Genomic DNA, 24,842 nt, shown 5'->3' with positions numbered 1-24,842 from the left:
AGTGGAACCAATATGCAAGGACGAGAATAATGGACGCTGATGAATTGCTTTAGTGTGTAGTGACAATTGTGCTTGTGAATAGTGGCACTTGCTTACACGATTGCCTGCATTGTTCTTACTGGCAGAAAAGTTTTTTTTCTTCAAATCTTCTAGTAGACGTTTCGTAGCTCAACGAGACGGCGCTTCATTGCAGGGCGAGACTTTGGTGAAGGTGACTGGATGCTACATGGAGTTATTTTATTTGGATCCATTACCTGGAAGGAGGATTTCGCCAACACATCCTCTGCGAATTTTGAAAAGCTCAAGATCAATGCTTTCAAAGATGTACATGCGTAGCTCTACGCATCCATATGATGAAAGCAGCTTTGAATCCAAATGAGTAAATCTTCGTTGAAGAAGGATCGTAGAAGGGAGTTGAGTAGAATATTTATTCCATGAACGGTACCGAAAGAAATTGCAAGAAGCACACGTACCGGCATAAACACAAACTCACCTGTCGACAGTCGTCCCTGTTGTAACCGAGTAATGCAAAAGCAAAGCGAGCGATATAAATGCTATTACATTTGTATTACATCTGTTACTCTGCTTGTGAAAAAAAACAATAATATGTATTCGATGCACGGTGTCACGTCATACGGAGCTATGCACTACCTTTTACTTTGTATTTATTATTAGATGTTGGTAAACAAATGTATGTTTGCTTTGAGTTGTGGTAATAAAGTATCCTTTAGTCTTTGATCGTTTACTTTAATACATGCTAATAATATTAAGTCTTGATGAATCATCTCTGTGAAATCATTACTTGCTTCAAAAGACGTTTTTGACATTATTAGGTAGATGTTGCCGTGGCGGCGTCACGCCGTTGATGGTTGGCGGCGGCGGCGTGGGTCGGCATAGATTAATTTCAAGGGTTTAAAATTCTCCAGAATTTCTTATGAAGTTGCTCAACGAATTACCCAGATGTTTTTCACGAGTCCGATGGAAGTTCAGGGTTCCCAACAGGGCCGACCTAGGGTGTAGGTGGTCGACACCAAAAAGAAAATAATAAATTGCAGAATTTTTGGCAAATACAATAACGTTCAATACAATCCAATCCAATCCAACCAACCAATCCTAAACCAATCCAGAACCAACCAATCAAACCAACCAAATCCAATCCAAACCAACCACCAACCAACCAAAAACCAAACCAACCAAACCAATCCAAACCAATCCAACCAACCAAACCAACCAACCAATCCAAACCAACCAAACCAATCCAACCAACCAAACCAATCCAAACCAATCCAAACCAATCCAAACCAATCCAACCAATCCAACCAATCCAACCAATCCAAACCAACCAACCAACCAACCAACCAACCAATCCAACCAATCCAAACCAATCCAAACCAACCAACCAAACCAAAAACCAAACCAATCCAAATCCAATCCAAACCAATCCAAACCAACCAAACCAATCCAAACCAATCCAAACCAATCCAAACCAATCCAAACCAACCAACCAAACCAACCAACCAAACCAACCAAACCAACCAACCAACCAAACCAACCAAACCAACCAAACCAACCAAACCAATCCAAACCAACCAACCAATCCAAACCAATCCAACCAACCAAACCAACCAAATCAACCAAACCAATCCAAACCAACCAAACCAATCCAAACCAACCAAACCAACCAAACCAATCCAACCAACCAAACCAATCCAAACCAATCCAAACCAATCCAACCAATCCAAACCAACCAAACCAACCAAACCAACCAACCAATCCAAACCAATCCACAACCAAATCCAACCAAACCAACCAACCAATCCAACCAATCCAAACCAATCCAAACCAATCCAAACCAATCCAAACCAACCAAACCAATCCAAACCAATCCAAACCAATCCAAACCAATCCAAACCAACCAAACCAATCCAAAATCCAATCCAAACCAATCCAAACCAATCCAAACCAATCCAAACCAATCCAAACCAATCCAAACCAACCAAACCAACCAAACCAACCAAACCAATCCAAACCAATCCAAACCAATCCAAACCAACCAAACCAACCAAACCAACCAAACCAATCCAAACCAACCAAACCAATCCAAACCAATCCAAACCAATCCAAACCAACCAAACCAACCAAACCAACCAAACCAATCCAAACCAATCCAAACCAACCAAACAATCCAAACCAATCCAACCAATCCAAACCAATCCAAACCAACCAAACCAATCCAAACCAACCAAACCAATCCAAACCAACCAAACCAACCAAACCAACCAAACCAAACCAAACCAACCAAACCAACCAAACCAACCAACCAATCCAAACCAACCAAACCAACCAAACCAACCAAACCAACCAAACCAACCAACCAACCAAACCAACCAAACCAACCAAACCAACCAAACCAATCCAAACCAACCAAACCAACCAAACCAAACCAAACCAACCAAACCAACCAAACCAACCAAACCAATCCAACCAACCAAACCAACCAACCAATCCAAACCAATCCAACCAACCAAACCAATCCAAACCAATCCAAACCAACCAAACCAACCAACCAATCCAACCAACCAAATCCAATCCAACCAATCCAAACCAATCCAAACCAACCAACCAATCCAAACCAATCCAAACCAATCCAACAATCCAAATCCAACCCAAACCAACCAAACCAATCCCAAACCAATCCAAACCAATCCAAACCAATCCAAACCAATCCAACCAAACCAATCCAAACCAACCAAACCAATCCAAACCAACCAACCAACCAAACCAACCAAACCAAACCAAACCAACCAAACCAACCAACCAACCAAACCAACCAAACCAACCAAACCAACCAAACCAACCAAACCAACCAAACCAATCCAAACCAACCCAAACCAACCAACCAACCAAACCAACCAACCAATCCAAACCAACCAAACCAACCAAACCAATCCAAACCAAACCAACCAACCAAACCAACCAAACCAATCCAACCAATCCAAACCAATCCAAACCAATCCAAACCAACCAAACCAACCAATCCAACCAAACCAACCAAATCCAATCCAAATCCAATCCAAATCCAATCCAAACCAATCCAAACCAATCCAAACCAACCACATCCAACCAAACCAACCAAACCAACCAAACCAACCAAACCAATCCAAACCAACCAAACCAACCAAACCAACCAAACCAACCAAACCAACCAAACCAACCCAACCAATCCAAACCAATCCAAACCAATCCAACCAATCCAAACCAACCAAACCAATCCAAACCAACCAAACCAAACCAAACATCCAAACCAACCAAACCAATCCAAACCAATCCACCAACCAACCAACCAAATCAAACCAACCAATCCAACCAACCAAACCAACCAAAATCCAAACCAATCCAAACCAACCAAACCAACCAAACCAACCAAACCAATCCAAACCAACCAAACCAACCAAACCAATCCAAACCAATCCAAACCAACCAAACCAATCCAAATCCAATCCAACCAACCAAACCAACCAAACCAATCCAAACCAATCCAAACCAACCCAAACCAACCAAACCAAATCCCAAACCACCAAACCAACCAAACCAATCCAAACCAACCAATCCAACCAATCCACCAAACCAACCAAACCAATCCAAACCAATCCAAACCAACCAAACCAAACCAAACAACCAAACCAACCAAACCAATCCAAACCAACCAAACCAACCAAACCAACCAAACCAATCCACCAACCCAAACCAACCAAACCAACCAAACCAATCCAAACCAACCAAACCAATCCAAACCAACCAAACCAACCAAACCAAACCAACCACAACCAATCCAACCAATCCAAACCAACCAAACCAACCAAACCAATCCAACCAACCAACCAACCAAACCAATCCAAACCAAACCAACCAAACCAACCAAACCAACCAATCCAATCCAACCAATCCAAACCAATCCAAACCAACCAAACCAAACCAAACCAACCAAACCAATCCAACCAAACCAATCCAACCAACCAAACCAACCAAACCAACCAATCCAAACCAATCCAACCAACCAAACCAATCCAACCAACCAAACCAATCCAAACCAATCCAAACCAATCCAAACCAATCCAAACCAATCCCAAACCAAACCAATCCAAACCAATCCAAACCAATCCAATCCAACCAAACCAACCAAACCAACAAACCAATCCAAACATCAACCACAAACAACCCAAACCAATCCAAACCAATCCAAACCAATCCAAACCAACCAAACCAACCAAACCAACCAACCAACCAACCAATCCAAACCAACCAAACCAACCAAACCAATCCAAACCAACCAAACCAACCAAACCAATCCAAACCAACCAACCAATCCAACCAATCCAAACCAATCCAAACCAATCCAAACCAATCCAAACCAACCAACCAATCCAAACCAATCCAAACCAATCCAAACCAATCCAAACCAACCAACCAAACCAATCCAAACCAATCCAAACCAATCCAAACCAATCCAAACCAATCCAAACCAACCAAACCAACCAAACCAACCAAACCAATCCAAACCAACCAAACCAACCAAACCAATCCAAACCCAACCAAATCCAAAACCAACCAAACCAATCCAAACCAACCAAACCAACCAAACCAACCAAACCAACCAAACCAACCAAACCAATCCAAACCAATCCAAACCAACCAAACCAACCAAACCAACCAAACCAATCCAAACCAACCAAACCAACCAAACCAATCCAACCAATCCAAACCAACCAAACCAATCCAAACCAACCAAACCAATCAAACCAATCCAAACCAACCAAACCAATCCAACCAATCCAAACCAATCCAAACCAACCAAACCAATCCAACCAATCCACCAAACCAATCCAAACCAATCCAAACCAACCAAACCAATCCAAATCCAACCAAACCAAACCAATCCAAACCAACAACCAAATCCAATCCAAACCAACCAAACCAACCAACCAATCCAAACCAACCAAACCAACCAAACCAACCAACCAACCAAACCAACCAAACCAATCCAACCAACCAAACCAACCAAACCAAACCAACCAAACCAAACCAAACCAATCAACCAACCAAACCAACCAAACCAACCAAACCAACCAACCAAACCAATCCAAACCAACCAAACCAATCCAAACCAATCCAAACCAACCAACCAAACCAATCCAACCAACCAAACCAATCCAAACCAACCAAACCAACCAACCAATCCAAACCAATCCAAACCAACCAACCAATCCAAACCAACCAAACCAACCAAACCAATCCAATCAACCAAACCAACCAAACCAACCAAACCAATCCAAACCAATCCAAACCAAACCAAACCAACCAAACCAATCCAAACCAATCCAAACCAACCAACCAACCAATCCAAACCAAACCAACCAATCCAAACCAAACCAACCAAACCAACCAAACCAACCAAACCAATCCAAACCAAACCAACCAACCAACCAAACCAACCAAACCAACCAACCAATCCAAACCAACCAAACCAAACCAAACCAACCAAACCAACCAAACCAACCAAACCAACCAACCAACCAAACCAACCAACCAATCCAAACCAATCCAAACAAATACAACCAACCAACCAATCCAACAATCCAACCAACCAATCCAAACCAACCAAACCAATCCAAATCCAATCCAACCAACCAATCCAAACCAACCAAACCAATCCAAACCAATCCAAACCAATCCAACCAATCCAACCAACCAAACCAACCAACCAATCCAAACCAAACCAAACCAACCAAACCAAACCAACCAAACCAATCCAAACCAATCCCAAACCAATCCAAACCAATCCAAACCAATCCAAACCAATCAACCAAACCAAACCAATCCAAACCAACCAAACCAACCAAACCAACCAAACCAACCAAATCAAACAACCAACCAAACCAACCAAACCAACCAACCAATCCAAACCAACCAATCCAAACCAACCAAACCAACCAAACCAACCAACCAAACCAACCCAAACCAACCAAACCAACCAAACCAAACCAAACCAACCAAACCAAACCAAACCAATCCAAACCAATCCCAAACCAACCAACCAACCAAACCAACCAAACCAACCAAACCAATCCAACCAATCCAAACCAATCCAAAACCAACCAAACCAATCCAAACCAAACCAAACCAACCAACCAACCAAACCAACCAAACAACCAAACCAATCCAAACCAATCCAAACCAACAAACCAATCCCAACCAACCAAACCAATCCAAACCAATCCAAACCAACCAAACCAACCAAACCAATCCAAACCAATCCAAACCAAACCAAACCAATCCAAACCAACCAAACCAATCCAAACCAATCCAAACCAACCAAACCAACCAAACCAACCAAACCAATCCAAACCAATCCAAACCAATCCAAACCAATCCAAACCAATCCAAACCAAACCAAACCAATCCAACCAAACCAATCCAAACCAACCAAACCAACCAAACCAATCCAAACCAAACCAAACCAATCCAACCAAACCAACCAAACCAACCAAACACCAAACCAATCCAAACCAATCCAACCAACCAAACCAACCAACCAATCCAACCAATCCAATCCAAACCAATCCAACCAACCAAACCAACCAACCAATCCAAACCAACCAAACCAACCAACCAACCAAACCAATCCAAACCAATCCAAACCAAACCAATCCAAACCAACCAAACCAACCAAACCAATCCAAACCAACCAAACCAAACCAAACCAACCAAACCAACCAAACCAATCCAAACCAACCAAACCAATCCAAACCAACCAAACCAATCCAAACCAATCCAAACCAACCAAACCAACCAACCAACCAAACCAATCCAACCAATCCAAACCAATCCAAACCAATCCAAACCAACCAAACCAACCAAACCAATCCAAACCAATCCAACCAATCCAAACCAACCAAACCAACCAAACCAAACCAACCAATCCAAACCAACCAATCCAACCAACCAACCAATCCAACCAAACCAACCAATCCAACCAACCAACCAACCAACCAATCCAAATCAATCCAACCAATCCAAACCAATCCAAACCAACCAATCCAAACCAATCCAATCCAAACCAATCCAAACCAATCCAAACACCAATCCAAACCAATCCAAACCAACCAAACCAATCCAAACCAACCAAACCAATCCAAACCAATCCAAACCAAACCAAACCAAACCAAACCAATCCCAACCAACCAACCAAACCAACCAAACCAACCAAACCAATCCCAACCAAACCAACCAAACCAACCAACCAAACCAACCAAACCAACCAAACCAACCAAACCAACCAACCAAACCAAACCAAACCAACCAAACCAATCCAAACCAAACCAAACCAACCAAACCAATCCAAACCAATCCAAACCAATCCAAACCAACCAACCAATCCAAACCAACCAACCAATCCAAACCAATCCAAACCAACCAAACCAACCAAACCAATCCAACCAATCCAAACCAACCAACCAACCAAACCAATCCAAACCAATCCAACCAATCCAAACCAATCCAAACCAATCCAAACCAACCAAACCAACCAAACCAATCCAAACCAATCCAAACCAATCCAAACCAATCCAACCAATCCAAACCAATCCAAACCAATCCAAACCAATCCAAACCAAACCAAACCAAACCAAACCAACCAAACCAACCAAACCAACCAACCAACCAAACCAAACCAAACCAACCAAACCAACCAACCAACCAAACCAACCAAACCAACCAAACCAACCAACCAACCAAACCAACCAAACCAATCCAAACCAACCAAACCAATCCAAACCAATCCAACCAACCAAACCAATCCAAACCAATCCAAACCAACCAACCAATCCAAACCAACCAAACCAACCAAACCAATCCAAACCAATCCAAACCAATCCAAACCAATCCAACCAATCCAAACCAATCCAACCAATCCAACCAATCCAAACCAATCCAAACCAATCCAAACCAACCAAACCAATCCAAACCAATCCAATCCAAACCAATCCAACCAATCCAAACCAACCAAACCAACCAAACCAACCAAACCAACCAAACCAATCCAAACCAATCCAAACCAATCCAAACCAAACACCAACCAACCCAAACCAATCCAAACCAATCCAACCAAACCAACCAAACCAACCAACCAACCAACCAACCAAACCAATCCAAACCAACCAAACCAACCAAACCAATCCAAACCAAACCAAACCAATCCAAACCAAACCAATCCAAACCAATCCAAACCAACCAAACCAACCAAACCAACCAAACCAACCAAACAAACAAACCAATCCAACCAACCAACCAACCAACCAACCAATCCAAACCAAACCAACCAAACCAACCAACCAATCCAAACCAACCAATCCAAACCAATCCAAATCCAATCCAAACCAATCCAAACCAATCCAACCAACCAAACCAACCAAACCAATCCAAACCAATCCAAACCAAACCAAACCAATCCAAACCAACCAAACCAACCAAACCAACCAAACCAATCCAAACCAACCAAACCAACCAAACCAACCAAACCAACCAAACCAACCAAACCAATCCAAACCAATAACCAACCAAACCAATCCAAACCAACCAAACCAATCCAAACCAATCCAAACCAACCACCAAACCAACCAAACCAAACCAAACCAATCCAACCAATCCAAACAAACCAACCAACCAAACCAATCCAAACCAACCAAACCAATCCAAACCAAACCAACCAACCAAACCAATCCAACCAATCCAACCAAACCAAACCAATCCAACCAATCCAAACCAATCCAAATCTAATCCAACCAATCCAAATCTAATTTAATCTCCATTCCAAAAATAGAATAAAATGGTGAGATTTTGTAAATACAGTTAAGGGTGTAAAACAATTTATTTTTTGATTTGATCAATCTAACGCGATTCCTGAAGAGTTTTGGCCGGTAGTTTATTCAGTAGTTCGTCCGGAAGCCCTTCAGATTTCGTCCTGAGGTTTCTCCAGGTATTTCTTCCAAAGATCTCCAGAAAGTTGCTCAATGTTTTTTTCGGAAGTTCATCCAGGATTTCTCACAAGTTCCTCCAGAATTTCGTCTGAAGTTCATCCGATTTCGTCGAATTTTCTCAGGATTTCGTCCGAAACTTCCTCCAGGAATTCTTCGGTAGATCTTCAAGGCCTTCGTTCGGAAGTTTCTGCCAAAATTTTGTGCGGAAGTCCTCAAAGATTTCATCTGGAAGCTCCTCCAAGATTTCGTCCACAAGCTCGGAGATTTTTTTCGGAAGTTTCCAGGAGTTCCTTCAAAGTTCTTCAGGTAGTTGCAAAGCCTTCAAATAATTTCTCCGTAAATTTGCAGGATTTGCTCCGAAACTTCCTAAGTAATTCCTCCATAATCATAAAACATTGCTTCCAGTTCCCTGGAGTTATTCTTTTGTAATTCCTTCAGAAATTCTCTGAAATTATATATTTGAAGTTCTCCGAAATTTACAGAATCTTAGAAACTCTTCCGAAAATCCCTATTTTTTCCTGGTAATTCTACCCAAATTTCGTCCCAGCTATTCTTTCTCAAATACTCCTGCTTTCTCTTCCTCGAGTTTCTCAAAAGTTTCGCGGGAAAACATCAAAACATTTATATGAATTTCTATAGGTTCTCCAATAAATTGCATCGGAAATTTATTTTGAATTTCCTTCAGAAACTTCTTAGGTTATATTAAAAAATCTCCTGGAACTTCTAGTTGTTTTATTCTTCTCTTATCAATGAAAGAAAAACCTTCACAGAATTATTCACTAGCAGCTATATGCGACTCCTTTATATCGTCTTCTGGGTCAGCTCACGAGCCTTGACCTTCTCGAGCTTGGCGATAGGGCCATGCTCTTGGTTCCACAGACCACCGCCCCAGTGCTTGCGGATCTCCTCGTACCGATCGTGAAGTTCATCTTGATGGTTTTCACCAGCTTGGATAGATTGGCGCGGTCCGAGTTATCAACCTGGTCAGGGCAAACAGGTGCAGGCTCTGGTACACCAACGTTCCCAGACGAGACTTGCTCTTGATGATGCAGGGGATGCCCTCTTACGGCAAAAGGCAGACAAGTAAACGACAGTTTAATTGAATCAACATCGTGAGGGATGACAACCAGTTGTGCCTCTTTTGCTCAACTAGCTTGACCACGGTGTTGATACTTTAACGCAGTTTGTTATCCTTATTGCTGGGCGGCACTTCCTACCAGCGGCCTTGGCCTCCAGACGCTGGATCTTTGCAATCGGATTCTCGCCAAATTTTCTCCAGAAGCTTGAAGCTGCTGGGTGGTGTGCTTGTCCAATGCATGTGAGAACTAGTGGGCGGTGGGATTTTCAAACGCTTCTGCAGCACAGCTTTGAAGCGCTGGATACGAATGTACTTTGGCCAGCGAACAAAGCGGGACAAATCACGCTTGGGTTGGACATTCTGACCAATTCCGTAGCTCTTGACGCGCTTCTAGAACAGAGGGTTTACTACTTTCTGAATTTTCGATGAAATTTCTGATCAATTTCCAAGTTGAATTCATGGAGAAAATCCAGAAGAAATTCGAAAACGAAATGCGGGTTGAATCACTGTACAATGTTTTGAACGAACTTTTGAAAGAATTTCGGGTGGATTTCACAATGGGCTCCCAGGAAATATTTTTGAAAGGAACTGTTCATTCCAAAATCTTAATAAACAAATTTTCATTCGTGTCATATTTTGTAGTACCCGCTCCCCCCCCCCACCTTTTAGTGTAACAAAGTATACCGCAAGGTTGACCTTCCCTCTCCCCCTCAACGTGTTACGCAATTTGTCAACAGACCCTAAGTGGTCAGTCCTACGAATTCTGCTCCAAGATGGATGCTTTTTTTTGTATTATAATACATTAGCCAGGGGATGTGTTACGCTACGTAGAGTATTATAAATTTGAACCCTAGCTTTTTTATCGAGCATCTCTAAAAAAAATATTACATTCGCATTCGAGAGGTACTTCGAATTAATCCTCCAGTGATTCCAAAAAGAAGCCTCCGAAGGGAATCCTCCTGATGTTGAAGCAAATCGTCAAATGATTTCGAAGCAATTCGTCGAGGAATTCCGATGTAAATCGTCGAGGGAATCCGAACTAAATCTTCGAGAAATTTCGACGCAACCTGTTGATATATTCCGAAGAGAATCGTCGAATGATTCCGAAGCAATTCGTCGAGGGATTCTGATGCTAACCTTCAGAGGGATTCCCAAACAAATCGTTGAAGTATTCTGGAACAAATCTTCGAATGATTCTGGAGGAATTTTGAAGTAAATGAACGAATGTCATTTTTTTGGATTCCATTTGGAATCCTTCGATGATTCTGAAAGGAATTCTTCAGAGATTCTAATGAGAATTCCTCTCGGGTTCTGATGAAAATCTTTCTCGGATGCTAATGGGAATTGTGGAGATTATCATGCTGCTTTAGCCTATAAGCAAACAGAAGTGTGCTGGAAAACTGTCATTGCAGTCCGTGGTGGATGACCACAATTATGTCTTTGACTGCGGATGACCACAATTTGTCTGGTGACGCTCCGTTGTTGTTCATATCAAGCCTACTTTATGCCTGCAAATCAATTCATTAACACTAAGTGCAATTTCACTGACAGGAATCTTGCTCAGAATTGAGAAACAAGCTTTTTCTGCCTTCCACTCATTATGATATTGTGAAAATGGGAGATAACAATACGTCTTTTTACAGAGCTTTCTGTGATAATCCTTCTCACCTCTATTTGAACTTCGCACGTCAATCGCTTTGAGACGATGATGAAAACAAACTTATTTATTGTTGACTATCAATTTGCTGATTTTCAAATCAAAATGAGATTTCAAAATAAATATTGTATGGAAAAATTAGGTAACCTTACTCAGAGTAACCTTGACGACACGCGAAATCGAGTGCGAGATTCGACTGTGATAATCATTTATTTGGGGTAAGTCTAAATAGGAGTAAATGTCGCAATATAACAATTTTTCAATTTTTTCGAGTCAACGCTTCTTTGTATTCATATGAAAATACTATTTTTTAACTATTTCTTATCGATAATTGATAAAAAGTTGAAAAATAGGTAGGGTAAAACGACCTATTATGGAGGGGTTAAGCACCGCATCAAAACAAAATTGATTTCAAAACTCTAGTTTCGTAAATAGTACGTCAATTGTGCTAAAGTTATGTTGTTTTGTTTTAATCACAATAGAAACAAAATATCGCAATAATAGGACGCAGTTGCCTATTGTGCGATATTTTTGAAGTCAGTCCTATTGTTGCGGCATTGCCTGTATTCTTATGGAGAGCGATACACAACAATAGGACCTTACACTACGCAATAATGGGCTCAAAGGACGAATTTTTAATCAAAATGTGATTTTCATCATTTTGAACGAATTCTGTCAAACAAATTGTGTTCTAGTGGTTGATTCGAAGAGTTTCAGCGGATCCACAATTATTTTTGGTGCTATTCTATCTAGAGAGGACTATTTTAACACTACCGCAATATTAGGACATACCACAACGATAGGACGTTTTACCCTAAACTAACCAATCACGTACATGCATCACTAGCACAGAAATCAAAAATCAATCACTTGCGGGTTTGGATCTAATCCTTAGATCGAACAAGTTTTCACGCAGAACGGACGCATCAAAGCGATCGCAGCGGAGCGGGCACAGCATCACGGAGGCCGTAATAACATTTTCAACGGAAAAGGCGATCCCGCACCGCCAGTGCCGATGCTGAAAATTTATTACAAATGGTGCTGTCAGTTAGTTGGAAGGGAGCATTGGGAAAAGAAAATTGGTTCTTCTCAGGACCAACATTTTATGGAAAGAAAGAGTTAATTGCGAAAATAAACTGTTTCGATGACATCGGGTTTGGCGAGGTAGCTTGGTTGGTGTTAGTAATTCCATCCGTTCGAATTAGTTGCATCATCTTCCTCCGCCGCGCTATCAAATTCGCTATTTACCATTGAGTTCTGCACTTTGATGAAAGTTTATTTCGAATAGTCGGATCAACCTTCTTTTGTATAAAATGGTGGCTTTTGTATAAAATCAATGAAGACGCCACCTCAGTGGAAACTTTATTTACAGCAACCACCCATCGGTGAACGTCACTTGAACAGACATATGCCAAGAGATAATGTTTTGTAACATGAAGAAACTTCGTCTTGGGTCAAATTTCTGTTGTTATTCCTCGCAACAATATGCATCTTAGATAACCAACATAAAATCAAATTCAGAACCTTGCGAGAAAATTTCATAGGATTCTTAGAATTTGTCATTCTCCGAACAGTTCGTTGTCTGCTGCGATCAAAATGACTCACGCGCGTCGAAAAGCAGCTTTCCTATATCTAATGAAGTAATTCCATAAGCCCTGCCACTTATATCGTTATGAATGCACATTTTACTTACATCCATACATATCGTAGAGGGGTGGGGCTAACGGGCTTAATTTATTGGAAACAAGAAAGCTTTTTGATAAGAAAATTATTTTGAGCTTTTAGTGGAATATGCCATAGTTTATATTCTATTGATTTCACATTGTTGTATCTTGACAGATACAATACATATTCGTCAAGATACAATTAAGATGGAATTCAATGAGTATAAACTCGTCTTATAACAGAGACAGAAAGCTGCTTCCGGCGGCGAGCCATTTTGATCGAGATTCCGCGGAATAAGCGGTTCGACAAAATTTGATACAGCGGAGCGGACACAGCAGCATTGCGCGTGGTAGTAGAATGCTAAAAATTTATTCCAAATGGGGTAGCGAAAATCATCAAGTGGCGGTCGGATAATTTCAACACAAGGTGCTGACAAGCGTTTGTATGCAGTTAGTTATTGAAAGACGCATTGGGAAAAGAAAATTGGCTTTCAGGACCAGTATCTTATGGAAAGAAAGAGATAGAAATGGATTGTTTCGCGGCACCGGGTTTAGCGTGGTAGCTTGTGCTGTTAGTGATTCCATCCGTTCAAATTAGGATCATCTCCCTCCGCCGCGCTATCAAATTTGCTAGTTACGATTGAGTTTTGCACTTTGAATCGGATTGTCGGATCAACCTTCTGTTGTATAAAGACTTTTTTGTAGGACACTGTCAGGTTCTTAACCACAAATAAAACACGTCCGTCTCGTATGTGACTTAAACTCAAAACTCCCTTTATTCATGTTATTCCTTCCTGTAACCAGAGGCGGATTTAGCCGGAAGGGGCCCCAGGCCGATAGATGGGGGCCCAAAATGACAAAAAGGTTGGTTTGATACATATTAGTCAGCAGGCCCCCGACCCCCCTAAATCCGGCCCTGCCTGTAACTGTTCTTGTTTAAATGTCGTTCACGCTCTTCTCCCTGCAACTGAAACCACTCATCTCACAGAGGTCAGACATAAAGTACATCACAATCCCTCCTTTCTTTACACTAACGAACATTGTTTATCTGAAAATCACTTAAATACACTGGTTGCTTCTTCTGTCTTTTTGCGGTCGTGTCTGGTTCATTATCGGAATGGCTGGATCCAGCTGTGGTCGTTTGTCCGCTCGTCACTTTGGTCAGTCGCCAGGTCCAGGTCCGAAACTTCATCCTCTGAACTCGCCCATCTCTCCTTGCACATTTGGTGTAAATCGCTTGACATGAGATGCGTTTCTGTGGATAGGTATACTATCAGAGACTTTGAACGAAGTGTTACCTGTGAACCGTTTTCTCGATAACCACCCACTCTTCTGGACTGAAGTTCGAGGTCAGCTTGTTCTCCTTGGTGGGTCTCTTTACCACAACTGTATCACCCACTAGCACGTTACTTGTTCTTGCACGTCGTCGTAGATTGGCGTATTCTGCGCTTTTGTGCTTTTGCTCTGTATCTTTGTCTCTTATCTCTTCTACCATTCTGTTAGGTTGAGTGGAAAAGACGGAAGCTTGTCTTTTAATATTCCCAAACATTAATACAGATGGTGCGACGCCTGTGGTGGAATGAGGAGTTGAATTGTACATTAGTACGCACATCCGAAGGTCCCACTTCCAATCCGTATCTTCTACCTGACTTATTCGCAGATGTTTCTTTATCATGCCATTTACACGCTCAACCTCCTTTCGCTTGTAATAAGGAGTAATTTCTGAACTTCGATACCGTACTCTGACAGAAGCTTTTGAATTCCCGCTTCTAAATTGTGGACCGTTGTCGGTTTTAAGGGTTTCTGGCATCCCAAACCGGCAAAACGTCTCGTGGAAGGCTTTGACCGTCGTTGCCGCAGTGATTTCTTTCAGGACTATCACCTCTATAAACCTGCTGAAATAATCAACGATAACCAAAAGATTATCTCCAGACGGTAATCCGCTGCTAAATCTACCCAAGGTCTTTCCGGCATACACGTAGATCGCAAGGGTTCCGGAGGGTCGAGCGCAGACACAATCGTGCATGAGTGCAGTTTTCACTATTTTCCTCCTGTCCATCCCCACCACACTTTTGACGCAGCCTGTTTCATAGATATTATTCCCGGGTGTGACTCATGACAGTTGGAGAATTGAGACCGCAGAGACTCTGGTACAATACTGGCTTCTCATGAGCAGGTTTCCTGATCGGTATAGTTCGATTCGAATGGTTTGAAACTCTTGACAGCCTCAGTCCATTGACCGCCTCCAGAGCTGCAACAAGATCCTAAGAGCCATGTCTTTTCAACATGTTCCTCTATTTCCTGTGAAGGACTGCCGGGACGGAAGTTGCCACAAGAGTTTTTATGAAAGCTTCATTTTCGTCATCAAACGGTTCTGGTTGACAGTCAGATAACGCGTCAGCTAAATTTGTAGCTCCTGGTTCATATATGACGTCAAACCGTACGACTGTACTCGCAACACCATCTTTCAATCTGTGGACATGGTTTAGAACGTTGACTGAAGAGAAAGTCTAGCGGTTTGAGTCAGTGATAAGTTTGAATTTGCTCCAAATACAACCTAAACTCTCGATAGCCCACAAGGGCTAATGCCTCTCTCGGTCTGAAAATACTTCCTTTCAAGGTCAGTCAAGGCTTGCTGGCAAACGCAATAACTCTTTCTCTTCCTATCATTTTCTTGGAGCAGGACTGCTCCAAGTCCAGTCGGCTTGCATCCGCAATAAGCAAACTGGTATCATTGGGATCAAAGAAACCAAGAAAACCTACCGATGACATAGCTTTCTTTTATCGAATCAAAAGCACACCGATGGACATTTTCCAGATGAAAGGTGTTCCTGCGGAGAAGGTTTCGTAAACTATCCGTTTTACTAGCCACAGGACAAATCGGCTGACGTATGTCACCAAACCCAGAAAACACCTTAATTCTGCTGATTTGACGGGGAACGGAATTGTTCTATAGCTTTCACCCTCTCTTGGTCTTATACCGTTTACCGACAATATCCTAAAACCTGAGTTTACTCACATTAAAATAAATTTAGCTGAGTTCAGCAATATCTCGTATTCGCCAGCCTATCTAACAACGCCTGTAGCGCTTTGCATGCTCCTCTTCTGAACTTCGAAACCACTACATCGTCGATGTAAACGATATCCGTTCAGACCAGCTATAGTTTCCATAACTTTTGAAAGTTCTAAAGGAATAAGCAATACGTAACTGAACGGAAGTATACTATGTGAGCGATCTGATAAATAATTTTGGATCAGTTTAATAATGTACAGAGGAAAATTAAAATTCATCAATTTTACAATCAAACCTTCATGCCAAACACTGTCAAATGCTTTCTCTATATCAAGAAGAGCAACTCCAGTCGAATATCCTTCAGATTTGTTGAGCCGAATTAAGTTAATTCGTAACTCTTAATAACTGATGAGTGGTTGAATGCCCATGGCCAAAACCAAATTGCTCATCAGCAAAAATAGAATTGTCATTAATATGAACCATCATTCTATTTAAAATAATCTTTTCAAACAGTTTGCTTATTGAAGAAAGCAAACTGATTGGGCGATAACTAGAAGCCTCAGCTGGATTTTTGTCCGGCTTCAAAATTGGAACAACTTTGGCGTTTTTCCATTTATCTGGGAAGTATGCCAATTGAAAACATTTGTTAAATAAATTAACCAAAAAGGATAAAGAGCTCTCAGGAAGTTTTTGATAAGTATGTAGAAAATACCATCATCACCTGGGGCTTTCATATTTTTAAATTTTCTAGTAATAGATCTCACTTCATCCAAATTAGTTCCCAACGAAGGGTCAAAAACATTATCTTGATCGAGAATGTCTTCGAAGCTTCGTGTAACCTGATCCTCAATTGGACTAGTGAGACCTAGACTAAAATTATGGGCACTCTCGAACTGCTGAGCAAGTTTTTGAGCCTTTTCGCCATTTGTTAATAAAATTTTATTTCCCTCTTTAAGCGCTGGATTTGGCTTTTGAGGTTTTTTAAGAATTTTCGTTAATTTCCAAAAGGGTTTCGAACTGGGATCCAACTTCGAGACATTATTCTCAAAGTTGGTATTTCTCAGAATAGCGAAACGTTTTTTAATTTCATTTTGCAAATCTCGCCAAATAACTTTCAACGCGGGATCGCGAGTTTTTTGGTATTGCCTTCGCCTCACATTTTTAAGACGGATCAGTAGCTGAAGATCGTCGTCAATAATAATGGAGTTGAATTTAATTTCACATTTAGGAATTGCAATGCCTCTGGCTTCGACAATTAAATTTGTCAAAGATACGAGAGCATTATCAATATCACTTTTGGTATCGAGAGGAATATCAACATCAAAATTCCTATCGATATACGTTTTATATAAATCCCAATCAGCCCTATGATAATTGAAAGTAGAGCTGATTGGATTATGAATGGCTTCTTGTGAGATATCAAATGTCACAGGAAGGTGATCAGAGTCAAAGTCAGCATGAGTTACCAATTGGCCACACAGCTGACTTGAATCCGTTAAAACCAAATCAATTGTCGAAGGATTTCGAGTGGATGAAAACAAGTTGGGCCATTGGGATATTGAATAGTATAATATCCCGCAGAACAATCTTCAAATAAAATGTTGCCGTTGGAATTGCTTTGAGCATTATTCCATGAACGGTGTTTGGCATTGAAGTCACCAATTACGAAGAATTTTGATTTGTTGCGAGTCAGAATTTTAAGATCAGCTTTCAACAAATTCTTTTGCTGCCCATTGCATTGAAAAGGCAAATAGGCTGCAATGAAGGAAAATTGACCAAAATTTGTTTCAACAGAAACTCCCAAGGTTTCAAAAACTTTGGTTTCAAATGAAGAAAATAATGTATGTTTGATACGTCTATTAATGACAATGGCGACCCCACCACAGGCGCTGTCAAGACGATCATTTCTGTAGATAAAATAATTTGGATCTCGTTTAATGGAGAGTCCTGGTTTTAAATAGGTTTCAGTTATAATGGCAATATGCACATTATGAACTGTTAGGAAGTTGAATAATTCATCTTCCTTACCCTTTAGAGAGCGGGCATTCCAATTTAGAACTTTCACACAATTATTTAGATCCATTAAAACGGAGTCCGATAACAATTTTTTGTGTGTACTTTATACCAACCTGAACAGCTTCTGGTATGGTATTTGTTTTGAACATTGCATCAATCATGTGATGCAATTGTTCAGTTAAAAAATCAAAATCGGAAGCAGTCATGCTACCTGAATCGCCAACATGACCATTATTTTCCGTTGGGACATGGGTATAAACCTCATTTTGAGAAGAGAAATTTTGTCTACCAGCAGCGATGTTTGCATACGTAGGTACATTGGAAAAATTGGAATTTACTGAAAATCAGACCGCATCGTGCTTTCGTGCTGTGCGGTTCTTTCTCTCTTTGCGGAAGGAAGTTTTTAATACTACCCGAAGCTATTTTAATTTCAACGGTGTTTCTTAGCGCTATTTGTACCCACTGATCCCGTTACGATCTTTGCAAGGACCCGTGCCTTCGTTTTACGTTGGACCCGTTTGCGGAAGTAAAATTCCGACAAGCGGTGGTAATCCTGCAGGGACACCGTTCTGGGAAAAAACCTCTTAGAAGGTCACGTCTCCACGCTCAGCAATGAGTATAAACAAAAACAAGAGGAAGGGGGAGTCTCTGAATTCTCCACTTCCTTCAAAGAAACAAGGTTTCAAGACCGTCCTGCCCAAGCGCGGAAAAAATAGAAGGAAGCTGGAGAATTCAGATATTCCTTCTAACTCTAATATCGGAAATAATTCTTCACCAATCGAACTGAGCAATCAGTTTGATATGATTAATGATGAAACTGAGCAAATCGAATCTACCTCTAGCCCAGGTGATTCGATTCATGCGAAAAAGCAAAGGATTCCGCCAATTGTGGTATCTGTTGCCGAGTTTTCTGGCTTCCGGAATGAGATTTTGAGTAACCTTCAGGGGATCAAGGTTTCATTTCAGATTGCTAGGAAGGGTGACTGCCGCGTTTTGCCGGGTTCCTTTGACGATCGCAAACGTCTTCTTCACTATTTAACTGAGAAGCGCCATAAATTCTTCACATACGACGACAAAACTGGAGCGATTGTTCAAAGTCGTTCTTGAAAGGTCTCCCCAGTGATGACAAATCACTGGATGAGATTAAATTGAATTTCTCAATTACTTGGATTTTCACCAGTCCAAGTAATTAAGATGAAAAAGAAATCTCACTCTGGTACTTCCCAGAGAGGCATTTCTCAAGAATTTTATTTAGTTCATTTTAACAAAAGTGAACTAAATAATATGAAAAGTTTGGAAAAGGCCTGTATTATGTCCCATGTCCGTGTTACATGGGAACATTTCCGCAGGCCTGGGGGAAATTTCCAAAACCCTACCCAGTGCCGTAAGTGCCAAAAGTGGGGTCATGGAACCAAACATTGTCACATGGATGCTAAATGCATGATTTGTGGTGGAACCTCTCACGCCAAGGACGCATGTCCTGTGAGAGAAGATTCCAATAAATTTAAGTGCGCAAACTGTGGGGGCAATCACAAATCCAATTTCTGGGAATGCCCTTCACGCAAACAAGTTTTGAATTCCCGTGCAAAATTGATGACGGGAAATTCCAATCGGATCCCAGATTCGACGGGTAGAAATTTTCAAATGCTCAAATTTCGAAACCGGTTACCGGTCGAGCAATTCATACCCACCACAATTCACAAACAAATTTTGCTGCTCGTCAACGGGTAGCAAGCACTTCAGTAAATTCCAATTTTTCCAATGTACCTACGTATGCAAACATCGCTGCTGGTAGACCAAATTTCTCTTCTCAAAATGAGGTTTATACCCATGTCCCAACGGAAAATAACGGTCATAAGTTGTTGATTCAGGTAGCATGACTGCTTCCGATTTTGATTTTTTAACTGAACAATTGCATCACATGATTGATGCAATGTTCAAAGCAAATACCATTCCTGAAGCTATTCAGGTTGGTATAAAGTACACACAAAAATTGTTATCGGACCTGCTTCAATGGATCCAAATAATTGTGAAAGTTCTAAATTGGAATGCCCGCTCTCTAAAAAGTAAGGAAGATGAATTATTCAACTTCCTTTCAGTTCATAATGTGCATATTGCCATTATAACTGAAACGTATTTAAAACCAGGACTCTCCATTAAAAGAGATCCAAACTATTTTATCTACAGAAATGATCGTCTTGACAGCGCCTGTGGTGGGGTCGCCATTGTCATTAATAGACGTATCAAACATAAATTATTTTCTTCGTTTGAAACCAAAGTTTTTGAAATCTTGGGAGTTTCTGTTGAAACAAATTTTGGACAATTTTCCTTCATTGCAGCCTACTTGCCTTTCCAATGCAATGGGCAGCAAAAGAATTTGTTGAAAGCTGATCTTCAAATTCTGACTCGCAACAAATCAAAATTCTTCGTAATTGGTGACTTCAATGCCAAACACCGTTCATGGAATAATGCTCAAAGCAATTCCAATGGTAAAATTTTATTTGAAAATTGTTCTGCGGGATATTATACTATTCAATATCCCAATGGACCAACTTGTTTTTCTTCCAGTCGAAATCCTTCTACAATTGGTTTAGTTTTAACGGATTCAAGTCAGCTGTGTGGCCAATTGGTAACTCATGCTGACTTTGACTTCTGATCACCTTCCTGTGACATTTGAAATCTCACAAGAAGTTAATTATAATCCAATCAGCTCTACTTTTAATTATCATAGAGCTGATTGGGATTTATATAGAAAACGTATATCGATAGGAATTTTGATGTTGATATTCCTCTCGATACCAAAAGTGATATTGATAATGCTCTCGTATCTTTGACAAATTTAATTGTCGAAGCCAGAGGCATTGCAATTCCGAAATGTGAAGTTAAATTCAACTCCATTATTATTGACGACGATCTTCAGCTACTGATCCGACTTAAAAATGTGAGAAGAAGGCAATACCAAAGAACTCGCGATCCCGCGTTGAAAGTTATTTGGCGAGATTTGCAAAATGAAATTAAAAAACGTTTCGCTATTCTGAGAAATACCAACTTTGAGAATAATGTCTCGAAGTTGGATCCCAGTTCGAAACCCTTTTGGAAATTAACAAAAATTCTTAAAAAACCTCAAAAGCCAATTCCAGCGCTTAAAGAGGGAAATAAAATGTTATTAACAAATGGCGAAAAGGCTCAAAAACTTGCTCAGCAGTTCGAGAGTGCCCATAATTTTAGTCTAGGTCTCACTAGTCCAATTGAGGATCAGGTTACACGGAGCTTCGAAGGCATTCTCAATCAAGATAATGTTTTTGATCCTTCGTTGGGAACTAATTTGGATGAAGTGAGATCTATTACTAGAAAATTTAAAAATATGAAAGCCCCGGGTGATGATGGTATTTTCTACATACTTATCAAAAACTTCCTGAGAGCTCTTTATCCTTTTTGGTTAATTTATTTAACAAATGTTTTCAATTGGCATATACTTTCCAGATAAATGGAAAAACGCCAAAGTTGTTCCAATTTTGAAGCCGGACAAAATCCAGCTGAGGCTTCTAGTTATTGCCCAATCAGTTTGCTTTCTTCAATAAGCAAACTGTTTGAAAAGATTATTTTAAATAGAATGATGGTTCATATTAATGACAATTCTATTTTTGCTGATGAGCAATTTGGTTTTCGCCATGGGCATTCAACCACTCATCAGTTATTAAGAGTTACGAACTTAATTCGGCTCAACAAATCTGAAGGATATTCGACTGGAGTTGCTCTTCTTGATATAGAGAAAGCATTTGACAGTGTTTGGCATGAAGGTTTGATTGTAAAATTGATGAATTTTAATTTTCCTCAGTACATCATTAAACTGATCCAAAATTATTTATCAGATCGTTCGCTGCAGGTAAAACTATCAGAATTCTAAATCTGATAGATTACCTGTAAGGGCTGGTGTTCCCAAGGCAGCATACTGGGGCCCATATTGTATAACATTTTTACTTCTGACTTACCTGATTTACCACCAGGGTGTCAAAAATCTTTGTTTGCAGATGACACGGGCCTCTCAGCCAAAGGGCGAAGCCTTCGTGTCATTTGTAGTAGATTGCAAAAAGTTTGGATATTTTCTCCACTTACTTGCAAAAATGGAAAATTTCCTGAATGCTTCCAAAACTCAGCTTATAATTTTCCCACATAAGCCAGAGAGCTTCTCATTTGAAACCTTCTAGCAGACATATTGTCACTATGAATGGGGTTCCAATTAATTGGTCTAGCGAAGCTAAATATTTAGGACTTCTGCTAGATCAAAAATTAACTTTTAAAAATCACATTGAAGGCCTTCAAGCCAATTGTAACAAATATATTAAGTGCCTATATCCACTTATAAACAGAAAATCAAAACTTTGTCTTAAGAACAAACTTTTGATTTACAAACAAATTTTTAGACCTGCCATGTTGTATGCTGTGCCAATATGGACTAGTTGCTGCAATACCAGAAAGAAGGCACTTCAGAGGATTCAAAATAAAATTCTGAAAATGATTCTGAAGTTGCCTCCGTGGTATAGTACCAATGAACTTCATAGAATTTCTAATATTGAGACATTGCAATAAATGTCCAACAAAATAATTTCCAGTTTTAGACAAAAATCGTTGCAATCTTCTATTGCAACGATTAACTCCTTGTACCCTTAGTATAAAATAGGTTAAGTTTAGTTTAAGTTGAAAACATTGTAATTCCTACATGGTTCAATTCAACCAGAGGAAAAAATTCTAACTGCCAGAGGCAATTGAAATGTATTAATAATAACAAAAAGCGTAACATAGCAAATAAGGATGATAGTGTTAAGAAAACACGGAACACCTAGTCTAAGAGATGAATGCATGTATTAGATAATTAGCAAATAAAATTAGTAAAAAAAAAAAAATAAAAAAAAATAAAAAAAAAAAAAAAAATGGAATTTACTGAAGTGCTTGCTACCCGTTGACGAGCGGCAAAATTTGTTTATGAATTGTGGTGTTTGTTAAAATGAACTAAATAAAATTCTTGAGAAATGCCCCTCTGGGAAGTACCAGAGTGGGATTTCTTTTTCATCTTAATTACTTGGACTGGTGAAAATCCAAGTAATTGAGAAATTTCAATTTTAATCTCATCCAGTGATTTGTCATCACTGGGGAGACCTTTCAAGACGACTTTGAACAATCGCTCAGTTTTGTCGTCGTATGTGAAGAATTTATGGCGCTTCTCAGTTAAATAGTGAAGAAGACGTTTGCGATCGTCAAAGGAACCCGGCAAAACGCGGCAGTCACCCTTCCTAGCAATCTGAAATGAAACCTTGATCCCCTGAAGGTTACTCAAAATCTCATTCCGAAGCCAGAAAACTCGGCAACAGATACCACAATTGGCGGAATCCTTTGCTTTTTTCGCATGAATCGAATCACCCGGGCTAGAGGTAGATTCGATTTGCTCAATTTCATCATTAATCAAATCGAACTGATTGCTCAGTTCGATTGGAGAAGAATTATTTCCGATATTAGAGTTAGAAGGAATATCTGAATTCTCCAGCTTCCTTCTATTTTTTCCGCGCTTTGGCAGGACGGTCTTGAAACTTTGTTTCTTTGAAGGAAGTGGAGAATTCAGAGACTCCCCCTTCCTCTTGTTTTTATTTATGCTCATTGCTGAGCGTGGAGACGTGACCTTCTAAGAGGTTTTTTCCCAGAACGGTGTCTCTATAGGATTACCACCGCTTGTCGGAATATTACTTCCGCAAACGGGTCCAAAGTAAAACGAAGGCACGGGTCCAAGCAAAGATCGTAACGGGACTAGTGGGTACAAATAGCGCTGAGAAGCACCAAGTTGACTTTTATGCCGCTTCGTGCAAAAAGAAGTTAAATTGCCTTCATCGATAAACTTAAAAGAAATGAAATTGACTGACAAAGTCTGTTTTTAAGATTAGTTCAAGGATGACTGTTTTCAACACGAAATAAAACGATTATGAACGATACCATCTGGTATCTTTTGTCGGGTGTACTTGCTGTTCATGCGGCAGTGGTTGAGAGATTGCCTGGAGTAAAGGGTGATATTTGCCGGAGTAAATGCTATATTGTGAGCGTGCGCCTGTCAAATGAAGCTTTTTTGATATTTCACGAATCATTTCTTCTGACAGAGTGGATAATCATCTTATATAAAAATGTTTTAATCGTCATAATTCCACAATAATATTCATGATGACTTAGCCGGATGGGGGATATCACTTTGGCGTCATAATCGATCCGGAGATGTTCTCACACCAGCTGAGTATATTTTGATGATGAATCAACTTGCTTCCACTTGAAGTTTTCAGACTTTGACTATCCAGTTGCACTCAGCTGTTTATTTTTTAGCTTTATATGATAAAAAATT

The 24,842-nt window shown here is 40.2% G+C and overlaps 1 pseudogene; it reads right to left on the bottom strand.

Moving 5' to 3' along the window:
- Positions 1-9,836: 9,836 nt before the first annotated feature.
- Positions 9,837-14,626, bottom strand: LOC134205958 (large ribosomal subunit protein eL8-like; annotated as a pseudogene).
- Between the last annotated feature and the right edge of the window lie 10,216 nt (positions 14,627-24,842).

Source organism: Armigeres subalbatus, chromosome 1 (assembly GCF_024139115.2).
Source record: "Armigeres subalbatus isolate Guangzhou_Male chromosome 1, GZ_Asu_2, whole genome shotgun sequence".
In the NCBI taxonomy this organism is placed as follows: Eukaryota; Metazoa; Arthropoda; class Insecta; order Diptera; family Culicidae; genus Armigeres; species Armigeres subalbatus.
Note: the sequence above shows the minus strand (reverse complement) of the source record. Positions and strands in the feature narration are given on the sequence as shown.